The sequence below is a fragment of the Canis lupus genome, chromosome 17 (assembly GCF_048164855.1).
Source record: "Canis lupus baileyi chromosome 17, mCanLup2.hap1, whole genome shotgun sequence".
In the NCBI taxonomy this organism is placed as follows: Eukaryota; Metazoa; Chordata; class Mammalia; order Carnivora; family Canidae; genus Canis; species Canis lupus.
Genome location: NC_132854.1, coordinates 6,400,645 through 6,421,580, shown reverse-complemented (window position 1 = coordinate 6,421,580; position 20,936 = coordinate 6,400,645). Strand labels below are relative to the sequence as shown.

The 20,936-nt window shown below is 43.2% G+C and overlaps 1 long non-coding RNA gene across 2 annotated transcripts in view; it reads right to left on the bottom strand.

Annotated features, from left to right (window-relative positions):
- LOC140607857 (uncharacterized) overlaps nt 1-20,936 on the bottom strand; it is an 85,841-nt gene that overhangs the window by 33,694 nt on the left and 31,211 nt on the right. Inside the window, exons 1-2 of one of the 2 annotated variants that reach the window (XR_012009776.1) lie at nt 7,906-8,207; nt 6,631-6,812 (exon numbers count right to left, since the gene is read on the bottom strand). The exons of the other annotated variant lie outside the window; for it this stretch is intronic. This is a non-coding gene — a long non-coding RNA (uncharacterized lncRNA). Of the gene's footprint in view, nt 1-6,630; nt 6,813-7,905; nt 8,208-20,936 lie in introns of those variants that run through there. 2 annotated transcript variants of the gene reach the window in all.

Below are 20,936 nucleotides of genomic sequence, written 5' to 3'. Positions count from 1 at the left end.
AGCACCTTGCATTGTGTTACTCCCCTGGGGCCAGTGGATCCACTCCCTAGCTGAGCACACCTCCCACAGCCTGCTGCTGTAGAAAGACCCCTCCCCTCTTCCTGTGGGGTCTGAAACACTCCAAGGTGGGGACATGCTTGGGGGCCACTGATGCAGAGGCTTACGCAGAACAAAAGAGCATAGAACAGAGAAACATACTCCCTTACAAGGCCATAAGCTCCCCCAGACAGTGAGGGCTTTTTATCTCATGGTAGAGAAGTGTTCCAGGCACATTGCTACATGAGCTGGAGTTTCTTCCCCAACATTAATGGTACTTCCTGTCCTTATGAATTGAACAAGTGCATGCCATATTGTTTTAGAGTTATTATTCACGTAAATAGGTCTTTTCCCCTCAACTAACTGCACCCACCTGAGTAATCTAATATGGCCTAGTTCCCTTTATGTTTCCCAAAGGACTTTGTGCATGGAGATATCCAATGCATCTTTATCAATCAGAATGCTGAGGACAATTGTCCAAGTTAAGAAAGTCAGTACTTGCCATAAGTGCTCTATCAGGCCTCCAGGTGAGAGGGAGACCAGCTGCTGACATTTGAACAACTTGGTGCAACTGTTGCGCCCAAGATTGCGAATCCAAGAAACCACCAAGGAGTCAACACCGATGCAAGCACACAAGGGTTTATTAGCAAGCTCGAGCTTGGGTCCAAGTATACCTGACACAGTGGAGCAGGGACTTGGCCCCCAAGGTGGGTTACAGCTGGGTTTTTATGGGTTGGTCTAGGGGATTTTCAGAAGGGGTGGAGGAATTTCTTCATTCTGATATGGAGGAAAGGGTGGGGGAGTTTCTGAAGCTTTTAGTTCCTCATTCCAATAAGGTTATGCTCTGCAGTTTTTCTTGTTGCTTATCTGGCCGGGGGTGGGGGACATTTTCTGAATTTCTTGGGTCCCCACATTCCCCCATTTCTCAGAGGAACCTAATGCAGGACCCAATCATGGGTCCTGAAAGTTCAGTGGTTGGTATTGTTGCCTTAGCACCATGAGTTGAACGGTGTTAACCTGGTCCCTGAGAAAACCCATTAGTCTATTAATGAGGCAGGGTCCAAATGTCAGACGGAGGAGGAGGATGAGGGAGCTGGCTAGGGAAGACAAGGTAGTTAGCCAGGCAGAATGATTGAACCGGGATTCGAACCACCCCTGTTGCTGCTCTCGCTCTCTTTTTCGCCTGGCCAGTCCTTCCCTGACCTTTGCCATTATATCCCTGAGTGGTCAGTGTAGGAACAGCATTTTTTGTTCAGGGCAGCACAGATTCCCCCTTGCTCTAGAAAAATTAGGTCTAACCCCCTCCTGTTTTGGAGCACCGCTTCAGATAAGGATGTTAGGATTTCTTGGAGGTGGGAAATGGAGGCTTCTATGCGCTCTATGTCTACATCAATGGCAGCCCTAAGGCAACTGTAGTGGGAAGCCTGGGTGGCCAGTGAGGCAATACCTGTTCCTGCACCAGCCAAACCAATTCCTAGTAGGGTGGCGATGGTGACAGCAGAGATGGGCTCTCATTTATTTCACCCGTGGGTACCCGGGTCCATCCATTGAAGTACCTGCTCATCTGAATGGTAGATGATTCTAGGGAGTAGTTGAGCCAGCACACAGAAGCCCCAGTTCTGTTTATAACCTGTCCGTGAGCACAAGGAGTTAATCCCTCGGAACAGGCCCACCAACTGTCTTGGGGCGGTAGATGATACCCGGTACTGTTTATAGGCTGTGTAACATTGCACAGAATCTGATTGTGGTGTGGAGAAGTGCCTATGCAGAGCCCCTGGCCTGACACAGATTGTAAGGTGAGGCCTTTACTACCAGGCTCTTGGTTCCATCTGCAAGCATGAGGGTCCGTGGTTGTGTTATATTGACCCATTATTGCAATTCCTTCATAGAAGGGGGGCCAGATGTCATAGCACAGCCAGCAGGATCGGGTATGATTGGGTTTAGTTGTGTTGAGGAATTTGTAAGCCTGGGACATCAAGGCCCAAAGAGGGTGTTGAGAAGGGTCAAGGGGGAGGCAAGTCGGGACTGGTGTGCCCCAACCAGAGGAGTTTTGGGAAAAAGTCAAAGGGGGTGTTGTAGATGTTGCCTGAGATTGAGGAGGCACTAGCACAGGGGTGGGGCCTATTCCTTGGATTTGTCCTTGTGGCCTCTCAAGTTGTCTGATCATGAATAGGACTTCCCAATCATACCCACTTTGGTAAAGTCGGAGCCCCCACAGAAGTCCTACCCCCTAGTTTGTATCCTGTTTTCCAGCCTCTGTAACGGAAATGGTGACTGGGTCAGAGATAGGGGTCCGAATTCCCAGTGCCCAAGCATGTGGGGCCAGTGGTGTTTCATTGGATTTTTATAAGGCCAGCTGGATTCTGTGACAGCCAATGGCATGTTCCAGTTTGTTTGCAACCCCATGTTTTACAGAAGCAATCCGTCCAGCCACAACATTCAGAGACCTTATTGTGGTCAGACAGAGAGGGGGCTGGGCACGTGTAAAAGCAGGTAGCATGGACTTACCGACACACCCGGGTACCTGGCCATGGAGAGCCGAGGGGCATTGAGGGGCCCAAAAGAGTTTGGGGTCGCATAAGTCAAAGGTCAGATTAGGCCACCAGGTCCCCCTAGGGTGTATCCCTGACAGCTGGGTTATTATCTCCATAGAACTTGGGGTGAGGATTTGCCAAGTTAGATTAAATGGTTGGTGGGGGTTGATTTCAGTTGCAAGGGGATACAGCACAAGTAATATTAGTGAGGTAAATGGGAATGACACAGTCTTAGCTTTAGGGGATTGTTCTTGTCGGGTTGACTCTTCCATTCCGGAACAAAGTCCTTGAGGACGGCGTGTAGATCAGCTGGCCGGACATGGATGTAGTGGACCCAGGGAGTTATTCTGTCGACCTTGAGAGTGGTGGGCGTAGTCAGGATCACAATGTAGGGTCCTTTCCAGGGAGGTTGGAGTGTCTGCTGTTGATGTCTCCACATGTACACCCAATCTCCTTGTCGATATCAATGGGTTTCAGGGGGTGGCCCAGTCTCGTAGAAGGCCCTCAGCTTAGGCCATACCTGCTCATGGGCTCTTAGAGATGAATCCTGGTACCGTTGTCTGATCCAATCTTAACAGGAAAACCATACCTCAGTAAGATGTCTTCCAGCAGTTTCTTGGTCACGGTCTGTGCTGTTTCATGTTTGGTGGGAAATGCCTCTGTCCATCTTCAAAAAGTATCTACAAACACTAGTAAATACCTATATCCGTATTTTCCAGGTTTTACCTCAGTGAAGTCCACTTCCCAGTAGGCTCCTGGGCGGTCCCCTCGGAGCCGGGTGCCCGGGTTAGATCCATGGGTGGTGGTATTAGTTAACTGGCATGTGTGGCAGCTCGCCACAATCTGCTCAATCTTTGCGTGAGAGTCTTTAATAGTGATCTTTGCATGTCTTATGAGGTCTTCCATCTTCCTTGTTCCCTTATGAGTACTCCAATGCATTTTGGATAGGACTTGTCGTCCTAGTTCCTCTGGCAGGATGATGCTAGAGTCTGCGGCCCTCCACAAGTCACACAAGCATTGGGTCATAGTCAAGCGTTTGATCCAGTGTAAGTCAGCATCAGTATAGTTGGGGGTGTCTGGCAGGGTCGGTGCCCCCAGATCAGGTAGCGTGATTGTTAAGACTTGGGTCACTGAAAGGGCCACCTCCTTTGCTTTTTAATCAGCTAGCCATTTTCCCCTAGCTACTGGTGTATCTGCCTTTTGGTGTCCCGGATAATGGATGATGGCTAGGGCCTTGGGCAGCCAGAGGGCCCTCAGGAGTTCAAGGATCTCTGTTTTGTTTTTAATGGTCTTTCCTTCTTCTGTCAGAAGCCCTCTCTCTCTGTAAAGGGCTCTGTGAATATGAGCCGTGGTGAAGGCGTACCTGCTGTTTATTCATTTACCTTCTCCCATGGTTAGCGCCTTGGCCAGTGCAATCAGTTCTGCCCATTGAGCCAATGTTCTGGCTTCCAATGGCTCTGCTCAGATGGTCTCCGTTTCTGTGGTTATGGCTGTCCCTGCATATCTGATTCCTTCTCGGACAAAACTGCTGCCTTCCGTCTACCAGGTGGCATCCACTCTCGGCAGTAGCTGGTCCTGGAGATCAGCTCTGATCCCATGCACCTGTGCCAAAATTTCTTGACAGTCATGCGGGGGCGGGGGGGCAGACTGTGTTAGGGAGCAGCATTGCCAGATTCAGGGTTGTCGGTGGCTTGAATAAAATTCTGGTGGGGTTTAGCAGTAGGCTCTGATAATGGGTCAGACGGGCATTGCTGATCCAGCGGTCTGGAGGCTGTTTGAGTACCCCTTCAATAGCATGTGGGGTGGTAACATGCAGTTCTTGCTCCATGGCCAGCTTGTCCATGTCCTTGACCATAGGGGCCACCGCAGCAATCATTTTAAGCATGGAGGCCATCCTGCAGCCACAATGTCCAGCTTTTTGGAGAGATAGGCTATAGGTCTCTTCCAGGGACCTATATACTGGACAAGGACCCCTTTTGCCACCCTGTCTTTCTTGTCCACATACAGGTAGAAGGTCTTGGCTAGGTCAGGCAGCCCAAGAGCCGGGGAAGACAGCAAGGCCTGTTTAAGGTCATGAAAGGCTCTGTTCGTGGCCTCTGTCCATTCAAAATTTTGCTGGTACCTGGTGGCCTCAGAGAGGGGTCTGGCCATCTCGGCAAAACCCGGAATCCATAATCGAATTCACGTACCTGGCAGACTATTTGCGGCTGTGGGATCCTTAGGATGGTTTCCTTCCTTGCATCCATCAACCATCTTTGTCCATCCTTTCATTTGTACCCAAGGTAGCTCACCTCTGCTCTGCAGATCTGGGCTTTTTTAGCTGAGGCCCGGTATCCTAGAGCCACTATTGTCTGGAGCAAGTCCCTAGTGCCTCGCAGGTATGTGTCCTGGTCCTCCGCTGCCAACAGGATATCATCTACATATTGCAATAAAGTCAAATGAGGGTGCTCGGAACGGAACTCACCCAAGTCTTCATGTAAGGCCTCATCGAAGATGGTTGGTGAATTTTTGAATCCTTGTGGTAGTCGAGTCCAGGTGAGCTGGCCATTGATGCCTTTCTTGGGGGTTCGTCCATTCAAAGGCAAAAAGGTCTTGGCTCTTGGGTGCTAAAGGCAGGCTGCAAAAGGCATCTTTTAAATCTGATACCATATACCAAGTTTTGTCTGGAGGCAGGGTGGAGAGGAGGGTGTATGGGTTTGGGACTGTAGGGTGCATATCCTCTACTTGCCGGTTGACTTCCCTTAAGTCCTGGACTGACCTGTAGTCGTTCAGAGTACGGTTTCCACACCGGCAGCAAGGGAGTGTTCCATGCCGATTGGCAAGACCTCAATATGCCCTAGTCCAGTAGTTGCCAGATGTGGGGTGTGATTCCTGTATGCGCTACAAGAGGCATGGGGTATTGGAGGACCCTGACTGGGTCTGCCCCGGCTTTAGCTCTATATATATGGCTGGTAGGTGCTGGGCCAGCCCAATTCCCCCAGTTTCTGCCCATGCTTGGGGAAATTCCTGCAGTCAATGGTCAATGTCAGTCATTGGGTCTGAGGGCATTTGGTGGAGACGACATTTGTCTTCTAAACTCAGGACAAGCACCTGAATCGGGTGCCCCTCCTTATCTAGGATTTTTGCCACTTCGGGGTGGAAGCAAATTTATGCCCCCATCTTGGTGGGCAAGTCCCGACCTAACAACAGGTAGGGACACTCAGGGATGACCATGAAGGAGTGGGATACCTGGCCCATGCCGAGATCCACAGTTCTTTGGGTAGTCCATGAGTACTGTTTGGTGCCCATGGCCCCTTGCACCCATGAAGTCTTGTTTGCCAATTTCCCTTAGGGTTGTAATAAAAGCGAGTGTTGTGCTCCACAACACTGAATATCCACAGGAATTCAACAGGTTGCCCCTCCACGCTGAGAGTTACCCTGGGCTCGGGAAGGGGTGCTGAACTGACTCCTCTAGTCATCCAGGTCCTCCATTTCCAAGATCTTGGCAGGGGCCTTAGGTCTTTTGTTAGGGCAGTCTTTCACCCAGTGACTCTCTTCCTTGCAATGAGCACATGGGTTTTTGTTCAGTTTAGGGCGCTCCCAACAGGGACCAGGGCCATCCTCCTTACCTGTCCCTGAAGCCAGCTTCTTGAGGTGCCTCCGTTTTTCCTGTGGGTCATCCATGGTTACAGCCAGCAGGATCTTGGCCAGGTTTCGGGTCTGCCAGTCACTTAGTTTTTGTTGTGCTTCCAGACTTTCTTTATTATTATAAACTCTTTCTGCTACTATTACTAAGTCCTGCAGGCTCTTCTCTCCTAGTCTCTACTCTTTGCAATTTTCTTTTGATGTCTGGAGTGGCCTGGTTAACAAAAGCCATGATAATTGCGGCCTTCGTTTCTGGGGCTTCTGGGTTCATAGGGGTGTACTGCCTAAAAGCCTCTATGACTCTCTAAGAAGGCTGCTGGACTCTCATCCTTACCCTGTCTTACATCATACACCTTGGCCAGATTGGTCAGCTTGCATGCAGCAGCCTGGAGACCTGCCATTAGAGTCTAGTGGTGGACCCGGAGTCTCTCCTTACCTTCAGCCAAGTTGTGGTCCCAGGTGGGGCGGGATAAGGGGAAGGCAGCGTTTGAGGTCTGGATTTTGAGTCTGATGTCTGTCCTCTCCCGGGACAGACTTCCAGGCTTCCACCTGAATTCGTTCCCTCTCTTCGGTGGTGAAGAGAACCGGCAAGAGCTGTTGGCAGTCATCCCAAGTAGGCTGGTGGGTAAAGAGGACAGTATCTAAAAGTCCAATTAGATACCTCGGATTATCAGAGAACTTTGCATTTTGGGTTTTCCAATTATATAAGTCACTGGTGGAGAATGGCCGATATAACATTAGCTGTCTGCCAGTCTCATCGGAGGTCCCAAGGTGCGGAGGGGAAGGGCGGTGGAGTGGCCGTCCTGCATAAGGAGGTGGGGCCGCCCGGTGGGTCTGTCCCTGTGTCCCCACTGCTGGCCGCCCACAGGGACTCCCTCGTCAGGGAGGGGTGGCGACCCTTCTGCAGCCCCTGGTACCTGGGGGTGGGGGGAAGGGTGAGTAGGTGTCGGGTTGGGCGGTGGGAAAATCAGGTCCTCTGGGGAGGAATCCTGCAAGACTGGATAAAGGGGCGCTTTGGTCTTAGAGTCTGTCTCCTTCTCGGCTTTTCGCAGGGCTAGAATCTTGGTAGGTCCTGCTTTGGGGGGTAAAAATGGTTTTAGCCAAGGAGGGGGTATTCTCCTTCATGTCCTGCCAGGCCAGGATGTAGGGCACCTGGTCAGAGTGGCCCTTGGTTTGTCCCTGAAGATCACGGCCTTAACCTGTAAGATAATAGGTAGGTGGAAAGTTCCTTCTTGGGGCCATCCCACATCAAAGTTGGCCGTTCTGACATGCAGCAAGTTTGAAATTTTCCTCTCCGTTTGTCTGTGCTCAGATTATGAGCTCTTTCCCTAACGTCGGAGAAGTGGGAGAGCATAAGGGACAGAGGGGTGGTTTGTGTCTCCCCTATTATGTCCCCAATCCACACCAAGGCACAGACAGTTATGACAGTTAACAAAGGCACAGTAACAGTCCACTGCGGCCGTGGACACAAAGCAGAAAGTAAACCGAAGGGCTGGTTGTCCGTAAGGACAGTCGGCCCTCCTTACAGACGAGGACCCCGTCCTCCCCGTGGGGGCAAGGGATGTCTCCCAAGACCCCTGGTCCATGCCCGCCAGAGCGTCCACCTAAACCAATGTCGACCCAATACAGTTTGGAATTCCTACAGGTAGAAACACAGCATGGAGCTCTCAGAAAATATGCACGCAATAGGTAGAAAAAGTTGAATACTCACCAGGCTTGGTACCCTCTGGGTGGGGTCCTGGGGTCTCTCGGATCCCGGACGAGCCCCCAAATGTTGTGCCCACGATTGCAAATCCGAGAAACCACCGAGGAGCCGACACTGATGCAAGCACACTAGGGTTTATTAACAAGCTCGAGCTTGGGTCCGAGTACACCTGACACAGCGGAGCAGGGACTTGGACCCCGAGGTGGGTTACAGCTGGGTTTTTATGGGCTGGTCTAGGGGATTTTCAGAAGGGGTGGAGGAATTTCTTCATTCTGATATGGAGGCAAGGGTGGGGGAGTTTCTGAAGCTTTTAGTTCCTCATTCCAATAAGGGTGTGCCCTGCAGTTTTTCTTGTTGCTTATCTAGGGGCCAGGGGTGGGGGACATTTTCTGAATTTCTTGGTTCCCACACAACTTCAGTATTTTCACAATCTCGAGCCTCCCTCAGTCATCATGCATGCCTAATGCTGCCTCCTCTGCCAATTGCACAGGTTTTAGAATCCCTTCTGCACCTAGAAAATAATTTTCACTTTCTTCCCCAATTAAAAAAAAAATGATGTAGATTTTTCTTTAGGTTGCATAATAGACTTACCAAAAATCACACAGATCACTTGATTACCTTAGCTCTTCTTGTTTCTCATGAGAAACATCTCAGGAAATGATGTGATCATATGACTGGGTGAGAATATCAACTATTACTTTATGCCAGATTATTTATGCCAATTTGAGAGTTCAAAGTTAATGATAGACTTTAATTAGGACAATTCAGGGTTCATGTAGTTTAAGTTAAAGTGAAGAAGAATTTCAAAGGCTAAATTATTGTTGTCAGGGCACCTGGGTGGCTCAGTGGTTGAGCATCCGCTTTCAACACTGGGTGTGATCCCAGGGTCCTGGGATCAAGTCTCACATTGGGCTCCCTACATGGAGACTGCTTCTGTCTCTGCCTCTCTCTGTGTCTCAAATAAATAAATAAATAAATAAATAAATAAATAAATAAATCTTTAAAACAATTATGTTGCCATTTCAAGTAGAAAATACTCCCCCCAAAATATTTTCTAACGCCCACATTTATGTTACCTGTCTTTACAAAACCTTTAAAGATTGTTTTTTTTCATAGCCTGTTTTCCTAGTTACAAATCACCGCTATCAATGGTTTGAAAGGAGATTAGGGTCTGGAAATGCGGAATTTTATGCTAAGGAACTGTTACCTCTCTGACTCAGGCCTCCAGGGGTTGAAGCAACATTTACTTGCTCTAATTCATTTCAACTCATATCTCTTCAGATTTGCTCTTGCCAACCCCCAAACTATCAAACTTTAGCAAGTCTTGGACTCAAGTCTAAACTTTATTCCCTTGTACATTAAAACCACTTCCCTTCCGTTATATTGATTGCATGGATTAAAATAATTTGGGTTCATCTTTCAAACCCAGATTTAAAGTTCCAGTGACTGGCACTCAGAAGTTACAAGATACTATACCCAGCACTCCTTTGAAAGGCCCTATTGAGGGAAGAAATGGCTGATTATTTCCCCATTTTATTCATGCAAAAGAACTATTTAGTGGAACACCATGTGGCTGTGTACCATTCCTAAAGCTAGCAGTTGACAAAACAAACAAACTACTAACTTAAGCTTGGATCTTAAAAGCTCTTTTTACAAAGAAGTTTCCCAGCAACAGCCTTTTCATTTCATGATGGTGCACAACTCAGACAGAAAACAACTAGATTTTCTTCCTAATCTTCTCCTCACTCTTGGTTGCCCTTTGGGGGCCTGTTCCACCTACTTGTGAGTTATCTCTACAGAGTTTTGGGTCTTTTTTTTCTCCCACTTAACTGCTCCGCTGTGCTGCCTAAAGCTTAACACCCAGGAAATTTTGGCAGAACCTTCAGCAATGACTTTATCAAATAAAAAAGCCTTCATTGGAACAGACTATCCATGGCAAGCATAATTTTGCTGGTGTAAAGAGACAATACTAGTTTCCAATCTTCTGACGATTCCATATTTGGGGAACTGTTTTTATTTTTCACTTGCATTAAAAAAATAAACAATATCCAGGGACGCCTGGGTGGCTCAGTGGTTGATGCTGCCTTTGGCTCAGAGCTTGATCCAGAGTCCTGGGTCAAGTCCTGCATGGGGCTCCCCACAGGAAGCCTGCCTCTTCTGCCTATGTCTCTGCGTCTCTCACGAATAAATAAATAAAATCTTTTTAAAAAATGTAATCAATCTCCAGAAGCTCTTTCCTCCACATATCCAGCAACAAGCAAATTCACAAAAATCTCCCATCCAAAACAGAGCCATGAACTAAGTCTTCATAAGAAAACTGTAGAAGTAATAGTCACCGAGTGCATCATCTTCAGAGTGGAAAAATGGAGTTCCCTTCATGTCCCCAGGAATGGGATGTTGACTTGGAATTGTGAATAAAACTGACAGTATTTATTTTAAAACTTGACCAGCTAGTGTCGTGTGCATGCTTCTTCAATTCTCTAGTATATACTGAGGAAAGTCTTTGGAAATACAGTCCCACTCTGATACAACATTAGACAGTATTAGTCCTATTGAGAGAAGAAAAAGAGAGAGAGAAGAAGAAGGGAAGCCTGGGAGAAGGGAGGAGGAAGAGAGAGCGATTCTAAAATCATAGCGTCATTGGCCATTTTGTGTAGGAGCAAAGAGCACCTCCAAATCATACCAGCATTGGAATATTGCAATAAAATACTTGCTGTTTATAAAATAACTTTTTTCCATCAAAATATGTATCACAGTATTAATTTAGTGAAGATGGCCACCAACTTGCTTACATAAGTTTTGACACTTATCAAGGGTGATTAGTTTGCCATAGCATCTTGGACTTTAAAAAATTAAATTTTTGATGACTAAGTTGAGGTCTCATTTAATAGTATATTATTCAGTAAAATTCTGCTATTACTCTTTCACAGTCTGGATCACTCTCTAGAACTATTATCCATGCTGCTCTGGTATAGACGATGGGAACAGAAAACATTTGAGATCTCCATATTTTAAGAAATCTTAATATTGATATTAGAAACATGTATATAGTGACCATTGTTCAAGGAATTTCATGTACTTTAACTCACTTAATCCTCATTATAACTTTATGCATTAGGTCTCTCTTGCCCCATTTTGAGATGAGGTAATAACTCCCAGAAAGATCAAGTAATTTGCCCAAAGTCTCACAGTGGACCATCTAATGTGTGTTTTCAAGTATCTGAAAATTCTCTAGTCTTAAAAAAAAAAAAAAAAAAAAAAAAATAGTACCAGTTTCTTTGCTTTAAACCATAAGTGAATTTAAATCTAAATGTTTATAATGTGTAGCTTCATCATCTACTGCCTATTGAATTGTGTTAAATAAGTGTTTCTGTTTCTTCTGAAGACAGAAAGCATTCTACTCATGTATTTATCTTAGTTGTATCTTTCTAGGGACAGTGGTAAAAAAAAAATAAGATCTGTCAGAAAAGAACAATAAATTAGGACCTTTGAAACAATTTTTGGGATTAGTTGTTGAGCACCTACTGCATACTACACAGGAATTCTTTCTGCCATTTCCCCACCAGATGGTCAACTACCCACTGCAAAGTTATATTGCATCTACAATCCAATAAAATGCCTGCATATATTTTAATTTCTAGAAGACACCTAATTTACCCAGATTACAAATGCAAATGACTGGGGTGCCTGGATGGCTCAGTGGCTGAGCATCTGCCTTTGGTTCAAGTTGTGATCCTGGGGTACCGGGATCAAGTCCTGCATCTGGGTCCCTGCATGGAGCCTGCTTCTTCCTCTGCCTGTGCTCTGCCTCTGTCTCTGTGTCTCTCATGAACAAATGAATAAAATCTTAAGAAAATGCAAATAACTCTTTCCTGGGGGATGTTGGTTCTACAGGTTTCAAAGAAGAAGCACCAGTATGCATTTCCAAGCTCCATAAATCAAACATGCTTAAAAATGATCAGTATCTTGTTAAATTTCCCTTTATGAGCACATGATCCAAGTCCAGCAAGTTCACTTGTTATCGAACAAATGAGAAATTATTTCAGAAGTAAGCATGTTTATTAGTTTGCCAAAGCCTGTATCCAAACTTGTTATTCCAGCAAATGGTGAGATGAGTCTTCATTCATAAGCAACAAAGACATATTTTAGAGCCCAGTTTCATACAAGAAATACCTAAATATCCTGTTGTCAAATGAATGGAGATTCTCTGGTGGAATTGTACAGAAAGTGTTGGGCCGCGGGATCAAGGGGGATCAGGAGACATCAACAAAATGGCAGCAGACCACCTTGTTGCCCCCACCTCAGAACTTTCCCACCACCAGCAGATCACCCAAGGGCATGTCATCAGGGGTAGACAGGACCTATGCAGGAAACCTGAACTGCACGTTACCCAAAACCCATATAAGGGCTTAGGCAGTTATCACCCCAGACAGACACAATCCCTTACCCCTCCCCCCTTAAAAAGCTCACATGTACTCCCTTTGGGTGCGACTTCCCTGGCCCGTGACTTACCCGCTCTCTCCCTCCCCTGCGGACTGCAGAACCTCGCCCCGGAGTGCGGCCCATTAAAAAGCTTGCCTTGACCAACTTTTGCCTGGCCTATTTCATTTCACAACCAGTAGGATTAAACCTGACAGAAAGCAGCCTACAACATCTAATAATAATACTACACACATATTTACCAGAGTTGTAAAGTTTGGAGTATTGGAAATTGTTTTTAAAACATGTGACTTTTAAAATAGGGCTGTCTATATAGTAATGAAATTGCATCATTTCTTCAAAACAATGTCTACCTAAATTTTTTTTTAAAAAACCCAATTCACCTTAAATAATGAAAATCTTAGGCACAATATGACTGCTTGGTGGAAATAATTGAGAAATAGTTTAAACTATATAAATTATTTCATTAAAAGTACCTATCACAGGAGTTCTATCTCTAGAAGGAGAAAACCTGATATATAGATTAAATGATTTATACATTATAATTATACATTCTTTTTAACTGATAGATTAAAGTTTCATTTTTTAACAGATGTGTGCCTAAGACTTTTAAATCACTTTGATAAACAGGCTTTTTGAGGCTCTATCTTTAAATAACCATGAGAAGGAGGAGGCTATGGCTCTTCCACCATGTTCAGCTGGGCACGGCATAAAACAAAATGACCATCCGTAATTATCCTGTGGTTTTAAGCAGAGGAACTGGGCAGTCAAGGTATTTCAAACCCTAGTCATTGACAATCTCATCCAACTGACTAATTGAAAGAGGATTTAAGATGGGCAAAGAGAGATAAAATAGTGACTGTCAAGTTCATGAGGTGATGGGACAGGTGAGAAAGCACAGGCAGTGTTGCCTCTTGTGGATGTTGATTAACACACTGTAAATAGACACTCCGTGTCTTCCAGCAACCTTCTGTCTTCAGGAGAAAGAGGAGTAAATAATGGGCGTGGAAAACAAGATAGCTTGGGAAAACCTTGTTCAAACCAGTCTGTTCACTAGCTGCGAGGGGAGGTTGCTGATTATCTCCTAAATGTGCTCCATAACCCTTATGCAAATAATCCTTTGACACAGAAAGAAAAAAACTATTTTACTACTGATTCAAGAACTGCCTTCACAAAATTATTAGGCTTTCTTCATTCCAGAGGCCAATATTCAATCTTTCAACTCTATTTATAAAGGAAGGCAGTGAGACAGACCATGGCAGGTGGGAGATTGAATATGAACATCTCAGGGAAGGAGGGAGGTGGTTGTTGGCGAGATGTGATGCAGGCTTGCACAAAATCTGTCCATTCCCTCACTAAGGCTCTCCTGGCTCTTAATGTACCTATTGATTCATTCAACAGGTACACTTTAGGTGCCCTCTCCAGCTAGAGAACAGATGTGAATGAGATACAGTTGCTGCCTCATACAATACAGACTTGCAGGATTGGAAGATACATTCTTGCCCAATTATCCAACTGAGGCATGAATCCCTTCCATAAAGTCCCTGCCAAAGCTTTATACTACTACACTAGAGTTAGCATTAATAGCAAAGATGATGTATTGGCACTTTGACAAATGCTACTGTGAAACCACACTTCCTTCTTTTCATATTTATGCAGAGTTTATTTATTTAAATTTAAGTGCACTGTCTTATATCTACCGCCTGTACTGTATCTGCCTTTAAAAAATTTTCCTGTTGGGATCCCTGGGTGGCGCAGCAGTTTAGCGCCTGCCTTTGGCCCAGGGCGTGATCCTGGAGACCTGGGATCGAATCCCACATCGGGCTCCCGGTGCATGGAGCCTGCTTCTCCTTCTGCCTGTGTCTCTGCCTCTCTCTCTCTCTCTCTCTCTCTCTCTGTCTGTGACTATAATAAATAAATAAATAAATAAATAAATAAATAAATAAATAAATAAATTTAAAAAAATTGTCCTGTTGTTCTAGCTTATTAAGAGCTTCTTGTAGCTGGAATATTCATGAGCCCTTCCAATACTGGCTTATGTACACATGTGTCAAGCAGGCTTATCATAGCCTCATCTAGGTCTTCATAAAGACGTGGACTGAGGATCCTCAGACCTGAAACACAGCTTATGTGCCAGGCTGAACCTCTGCTCTCAGCATCTATGGTTGGGTCAGCAGGTTTTGACACCAGGCTCTTAACTGCATGCTACGTTAGTAACTCCTTGATGGCCAAATTGTAAACTAAAGGCCTTTTAAGAATCCCTACCAATTAAATGATAATAAATTATATATAAAATAAAGTGTTGACTTAATCCCAAAAATAGATTTCAGGTATATGTAGAGATAATTACATGTACTGATCTACCAAGAAACCCCAGTTCACACCTGGGACCCTGATTCATTCTCAAAATATCCTAAGAAGGATAATAAATTATTATTGATGCCCCTCTGAGTTATGGAGCTGATGAACCAAGTTTTATAACTGTTTTCCCCTGTAAATCCCTTGGTCCCTCTCAAGCAGGTTTAGGGAAGCGATTTTCTTTCTCTCTTTCTTGTCACAATATCTGTGAGTTTTTAGGTACTTTTGCCACCACAATATAATAAATACTTTAAATGCTTGAAGGCTGTGATGAGTCACTGCTTTATTCTCTGCAGCTAACGTGGTTCCTGGAACATACAGGCTTATATAAATACATATTTATTGGGTGAAAACTGAATTAATGAATATTTCTGTTACTTGACGTCTGGAGCTGTCCAGTATGTTTCTGTGACTTCATGACTATATTCCTAGGCTGGTGAGGACGTGTGGGTGCTATGTAAAACTTGCCTATGTGGACTTTCTTTGCCTTTTGGCACATCCATTTTGAGGGGTTTATTTGCTGTGTTCCTTCATGCTTTCAGCCTGTCAGCTTGGCCATCCAGGTAACAGATGCCTCAATGCCTCCTGGCATGAGGCCTCTTTAGACTTTAGTGAAATGATAGATCCCCTTGAAAAGGTCCTGGGGAACAGAGTTAGCAGGATGTGTGGCCTTACCCCTTTGCTCCTTGTCTCCTCCCACACATAGCTAAAAGCATTTGGTTTCAGTGACAGGATCTGTAACACAGAGATGATGATCCTTTGTTTTAATTCGCTTATATTTGTCTGCCAAAATTTTCATGATCACTTCGCATCCTATTTCATTTGTTTCCCAAGATAGACATAAAAATTGTCCATAGAAAGAAAAAAGATAGTTTAAATACAACCCATTCTAACTTAGAAGAAAAATCCTGTATTTGATCTCTATAATTATGCTCTGTGTTCAGGGGCCATACTCAAATTATTATGTGATGCCTTTCAAAAGACATTTAGTTTAATGAAAACCTCATTGAGTCCCTACTGTGTGTAACACATATATTTCCCTATATCTTCCAAACAATAGGAAAAATGAAATATTCAAATGGCATGGCATTTTTCCCTGAAAGGGGAAAAACCTTATGAGATGAGATCTTTGTGCATTGGCTACCAGATGCCAGGAATACAACTTATTTTTAGAATAATTTTAGGCTTAGTACAGAAAACAGTTGAGTGCATTTTCATAAAGTCCTCCGGTTTCCATGGCAAATGGGGCCATTATTTCTTCTGAAATGGAAGGCTTTTACTTATACTTTCCAAATGCTTTTCATATTGTGCCAAAAACCCAAGTCAGTCCAGAAACAAGTATACTAGCGGCTTATTGTAAAAAGCAGTTCTTAAGTAAAAATGTGCAGCAGGTCAAAGTGACTTTCCATTGAGGCCTGTGGAGAACACCAAATAATACACTCCAGTCAAATGGCATGCATTCATCTCAGATGTAGACAGTGGGGCCAATGAAAAGTTTAATGATCCAAAGTACTTCATCATGATGAGATCTACACACAATATATTTAGATGCATTCCACGAAAACTGTAATGTTTATTTCTTAAGTTACAAGATGTGGGCTCAAAAAATCACTTCAATTCAAATCTGTTTAATACCTGATATTCGTTATGCATATTAAAACATAAACTACCAATACTAGATAATTTTGTAAGCTCTGCTTAATTTCACGGTAGGTGACAATATTTCCTTCTTAGAGGATCACAGATGTTTTAATATTGAATATTAAATGGATTTTGGAAATGCAACTAATTAGAACAATAAATATCAACATGATATTTATATTGTTTACTGGTTCTCTGCTTGTAAAAAAGTTATACTATTACTATGGGAAATCAGTTACAAATTAAAACTTCTAGACAAAATTAGAGTTGAATCACCTTTTCCTTTCAGCATCGAATATAGCACACTGTCGATTTTTAAATTAATGGAATTAAATCTGAAATAATTTTAATACTGAATCATATTCTTTCACTTAACATCAGCTTATTAGCCACTCTTTAAACTGCCTGTTTAACTATATTGACTGCAGTATCTCCAAGCGGGATAACATAGCCACGAATATATGACTAATATTTACCTGTAACAAATACATAACTAACCAAGGATGAGCTATCCCATTAGTAAATCCTTCTTCAAAACGGAACTTGACAAATGAGTTGGGTAAAGAAAGGTTAGCAAACTCTTCTGTCTACAGGCCACTGACCAACAAACCATAGATTTTAGTACAGGTTGCTAGTGTTAGCTCAACTAGCCTCTGGTCCTTATTCTATGTGCTACACTTACAAGCCAGTGCTGCCTCTCTTCTCTGGCTCCTACTTCTTTTTCTTTCTTTTTTTTTTTTTTTTTCTGGCTCCTACTTCTATGCCAGCATGGGAAGCTCCACTTTTCATTCTCTCAAGATCTCAGATCAAGTCTGATAATAAACCAGCTATGCTAGCCTCTGTCGTTTTCATTTATGTATAAATTAAATCATTCTGGATAGATTTTAAAACCATGGCCAATTCAATATGGATGTGATAGGACTGCTAGTGCTATATATTATAGAATAAACATAAATTATAAAGAGTTGACGATTCATTTCAAAAATGTGATTCACAGACCTATTTTGTCCACTACAGCCCTCAAGATGAGCCAGGTCAGTGCTCAATAACACCAAAGGTAATCCAATTTCAATATGTAAGAGGTCTACATCTGACACAATGAAATGATTTCACTTTTCTAATAAACGTCTCCTTCTGCGCCATGCTTAACATTACTTTCCCAGAGTAAGTATCTCCCTTAATGCTTATTGGGCCAAAATATATACTTTTAGCCACTTTGAGTTATTTGAATAGCGCCATTTTGGTTTTTTAACACTCGGTGCTTTTTCTTTTATTGTATGGTATGGTCTTGCATTTGATTTAAAACACTTTTCTTCCCTTTCCCCAAACAAGTAAGAATAAAATCTGTAGGACTTATAGGGTTGGATGGCAGAAGTTGGGTCTTCTCTCCTACCTCTAACTGTTCTTGCTCTTCCAGCATGGAGTGGAGAGGAAGGAGAGAGAAACAAAGTTCTTCATTTCTTGGGCAAGGGTAAGATTCTCTCTGTCTCTTTCTCCAACATCCATTGCTGCCAGTAATGTCTTCTTGGCACACATTTGGACACCAGCATTTGGACACTAGCTCTTTCCTCTTGGAGTCCACATGTGTCTTCTGCAGGAAGTCCTATGGGGGTCTCATAATGCACGTTTTCTTAAAATAAAAGCTCAGTCTGTTGTTACCACTTTCAACTCTTCCTTAGTTCCTACTGCAGGAGAGTCAACCTGAAAGCTTTTTAGAGTATCTACAATGTGGATCAATCCTGGTTTTCTCCTGTGATGTCCACTGACAATGAGAAATACATGTATCTTTGGAGTGTTGTCTTCTTCAATGATAGCACTCTCAGGAAGTTTACACTAAGATGTGTGTGACTGATAACATCTTAAGAATTGTTTTTTATAAAAAAAAAAAAAAAGAGAGAACTGTTTTTTATCTTCACAAGACAATGTAGGCCAAAGGAAGACATCTTTTAAAGTGACACTTCAGGTCATTAGCTAGAAAAGCCTTATGAGGCAGGGAACTGGCTTCCTGATACCCATAACACTGTTTCCAGCCCTGCATGAGTCCACTTTCCCCTCCATTACTATATATTGGTGTCTCTATGAAGACTTCATCAACACCTTACCAAAGAGCATAGCAAAAACAATAGTGTGATCTGATTTGTTCCAGTTTTCCTCCAGATAAAAGGCTCCTGGTTTCCTTTAACAACCTTCTCACCTGAGTTAAAACAAAAGAAAACAACAACAAAAACAATTCCAAACCGCCTGCAAGGCAGGGCTTGGTTAAGGATGCTGATTGGATGTGTCTCATTAGAGGCACAACATCACTCAGATAAGAGTCTGGCTGGAGCAAATAGATGGGAAATATGATACCTTATGAAGTACTTTGATGAGGCAAGATCTGATGCTGGCAAGCATGGCGACATGTTACCATGTGTAGGACAGAGATGGTCCAGTTTTGTGCTGCCTGCCAAATTTCTACTTCAAAGGAACTTCAGGGCAAAAGTCCACATGGGTTGGGAAGAGGAGAGTGGCAGCTTAAGTGGCTTCCCTTGAAATGCATTACCTTAGTAGACTCTCAGTGTTGTTCACATGCGTGTTTAGGTTGCTTGTAAAAACCAAGGAAAATTCTGAGGGGGCCGGAAGTTCTGACCAAGCATTCCTTATAAACACAGTAAAACTAAATTTAAAAAAGATCTAAGTCACTACTGATGGGTTAAGCTATATGAGAGTTGCAGATGGCAGAAAGACCAGGTAGATGTCACTCCAACAGAAAGCCTTAGAATAGCTGAAACAGGGCAAGTGCATCTAGTGAGCATGATGCGCTAGAGAATGAAGATGAGTCAGGTACAACGAGATTCAAGAGGTTTGTAAATGATGCCATGAATTTCTTAGAGGGTTAACTAGTGGAGGAAGACCTAGCAGATTGAAGATTGCCTGGAATTCTGATACTAGAAAAGAAAAAAAAACTGGATCATTTGTTTCAACTCCCTTTTGGTTGAATCAGTATCTGCTACAATGGCTGTTATCCCAATTGAAGAAAGAATACTGATTTTTAAAACCCTGGTGGCTTCAAGAAATAGACTATATAGGTTTAGAGAGATGATAGAAGACACACATTGTTATTAACCTTACAGATGAAATATTAGGTATATAGAGAGTGTATACTACATCTTGAGTTAAGAATTAAATGGTCAAATGGAGATGTTCAAATTTCATCAGTGACAATGCTCTTATTTGGATAAAGGAAAATTTGTAGCACGTGTTTGGAAGACAACTTTTCACGAATCCTTGTAAATATTTATTTCTTGCAGTCCTCATCTGACTAGCTTACTAACATTGCCAACTTCTCTGCATTGAGGCACAGAGGATCTCAAGGCAACACGAGGTATGTTCAGCACTTCAGAGAGAAGGTGTCCTTAGATACACGCATCTTGGCAAAAGTAACTGGCAATTTCCTACTATACAGCCCAAGTACCACCAAGTCCATCAGATTGGGGAAAAATATAAATAAAAACCCAAAGTTTTTATTTAAGGATTCTACTTCAGTTGAAGAAAAAGCATTAAAATCAATAAAGCAATTTGCAGGAGTTTCAAGATGCCACTGTAAAAGATGACAAATGAAGGAACTCCGGCTGCCCTAATCTTATCTCTGCTCGCTAATTTGGTCTCGGAGAGAGTATTACTTCATAATCAAAGAAAGCAATTAATACAGCTGCCATAGAAAAACAGAAGTACGTTCACAGCTCGTGTGGTAATAACTTGCCAATAAATGATAACAAGTCAGTATTTGCCTTCAACATTTTTAGGAAATGCTTTACTTGAAGAGCTTTCAGTTTAGCTGGAAGCAGTCGGAAAAGTCCTAGCCTACGTTCCTGTCACCCAGCTTTCTTGAAAGTAGAAGACCATTCTCTTCAAAGCCTTTACCTGCTTTAACAACTGTCATATGGATATCTTGTTCATCAACAAATTACGGTCCTTTGTTTACTACCCAGAGAAGATATAAGAAGCACATTTTGTTTCCTTACCCTCGAGACTGTCAAAAATGATCTTGCATATTTGACTTTTTCCATGTCCAAAATATAAGGAAGCAATGTATTCCGAGAGGAAATTTTGAGTCATTCTCAGGGGCCATTTGATTCCCTGTACCCGATGGACAGGACAGGCATCCTAACCAAACTACCAATTTATAGTTTACTCTTTCCAAAGAGAAAAAAAAAAATGATTCTCAAGTCTTAAAAGTACTGGAGTAACATTAAAAAGAGTGCATTATAAAATTAAAAATGACAATCTTAAAAAAGAATGACAAATAGATTCTATGTCATGCTAAAATATATATATTTATTAGCATTTACATATTGAAGGCAATCTATATGAAAGGGGAACACATACCTTTGTTAATTCTCCTTGATATTTATACCATCCTTCTCTTGAAAAATAGTTTAAATAAAAAATCTATATTTCTAAGGTGCCTCGGTGTCTCAGTGCTTAAGTGGCTGACTCTTGGTTTCAGCTCTGGTGATGATTTCAGGGTCCTGGGACTGAGCCCAGCATCGAGCTCTGCGCTCAGCACAGAGTCTGCTTGAGATCCTCTTTTCCTCTGCCTCTGCCCCCCTACTCAT